Here is a 2051-nt window from a genome sequence, read left to right as displayed (position 1 = left end):
TGAAGAGACGTTTTAGGGTACCTAGTGTAATACCCCGCACCCTCGTTGGACACAAATAAGACCTTATTGATCAAACGAATGATCGTTTGATGTGAATTGGCGTGCTAAAGAGCGACAAAGGATGAAAGGAGCGTTCAAGAATAAAATGCTTCGCGTGTGCAGAAACAATAATTAAATAATAATATTTTCGTTGGAGAGGAATTAGTAAGCTAAAGGATGATTCGGAAGTAAACGGAGATGTAATGATGTGTTTCGGGACCAAAGAAGGCAAGTGAACAATTTTGAAATAAAATAATATTTTATTCATAAAATAATATTAAAATATTAATCATTTATCTGTTGTTGAAATTCGTCATGAAAAAGGAATATATGACTAATTCAAGTGGGGGAGAAGAAGTAAGGAAGGATTATGGAGAAAAACAACGGTAATTGTACCGTGCGATTTTATTAAATTGAGTTAACACGGGTAAGTCAATATTTAAATATTATGGTGATACCGCGTTGAAATACAACCTTAATATTTTGGTTGTGCACGTGTAAGAGAAGGAAGACAGAAGGAAATTAGAATTTTTAAACGTATCAGAAGAATCGAATTTTGATAAGTAAAAGTTGGAGGATTATGTAGTAAAATAAAATGAATTTGTGGACTATGTGCACAATTTGTTAATTTAAGTTAAATAAGATAAATAATAATAATAATAATAATAATGAATAATTAAAAAAATTAAGTTTGCTTGTGAATGATGGAAGGGAGCCGGCCAAATGAAAAAAAAAAAGAAAAAGATAAGAATGAAGTGGGGGCTAGCCACGTGGAACAAAGAAAAGAAGGAAAAGAAAGCATGGTAGGGGGCCGGTCAAATAAGACAAATAAAGAAGAAGGAAGGAATAAAAAAAACAAAAAAAGAAAAGATGCTTTAAAATATCTAAACCGAAGACAAGACAAAGGGAGAAGAAAGAAAGCTGAAGAAGAGAGAAAAAGGCCGACTGAAGGAGAAGAGAAAGAGAGAAGGAAAATTTGCCAAGCCGGGAAGAAAAGAAAGGAAAAAAAAGAAGAAGGAACAAAGGAAAGAAAAAGAGAGAAGGAAGTTCGGCCGAACTAAGGAAAGAAAAGAAAGAAAGAAATAGAGGAAAAGAAAAAAAATTGGACTTGTGATGAACAGGGTTTTAGAGAAAAGAAAGAGAGCTTGTGTTGCCCATGGGTGATGGTTTATGAGAAGCCCAATTGGAACAAGGAGGAATAGAAAAGGAAAGAGAATAAAGGTGGACACTTGGGCCACCTAGCCCAAATGGGTAAAAATTGCCTTGCTCTTTTTTTTGGGGCTTGTTATCAATTTGGATTATTTAGGGCTAGCCCATCTTGCTTAGCTAAATTTTGATTATTAGTGTATGAATTAAATTTAAGTTGAATGGTATATTATTTGGAAGAAATAAGGAGGAATAATATGGATTGAAATTGGAAAATAATTGGGTAGATTTGAAATGACTGTTGTCAAGCCCAACCTTATAAAATACTTTCCATGTCATTCATATGATTGACAATATGCTTGCATACTTGGATAGCCCCGAAAGAAAAATCGTTAAAAGACGACAATGTACCAAATGGTACAATTAAGTTAATTTAAGCCTTGAACTAGATCAAATAGAGATTTTAAAACGAAATTAAGAATATTAAAGTCCCAAAATGGTTTAATATGATGATTTGGAGTTTGAGGATCAATTTGGAGTCAAACCGAAATTTTTACTGTCCAGGGGTAAAATGGTCATTTGCCACCCAGGGACACAATGGGAATTTTTAGAAAAGAATTTGTTTGGCCCCATTTGACTTATTGGAGTATAATTTGAGGGTTTGGCAGTGAAAAAGTTTAATTCCAGTGATTTCTAGAGTGTAGGGGCAAAATCGTAATTTTACCACCCGTTGACAAAATTTGAGATTTTGAGAGAATTTAGATCAAATTTGACAAATTGGAGAATGGTATGAGTATAAGGGATGAAAAATATGTCTATGGGCAATTTTTCAGTTTTTGAGGCAAAAATGTAATTTTTGACTTTTA

Source organism: Theobroma cacao, chromosome 2 (genome assembly GCF_000208745.1).
Source record: "Theobroma cacao cultivar B97-61/B2 chromosome 2, Criollo_cocoa_genome_V2, whole genome shotgun sequence".
Taxonomy (NCBI): Eukaryota; Viridiplantae; Streptophyta; class Magnoliopsida; order Malvales; family Malvaceae; genus Theobroma; species Theobroma cacao.
This window is presented reverse-complemented; position numbering follows the sequence as displayed.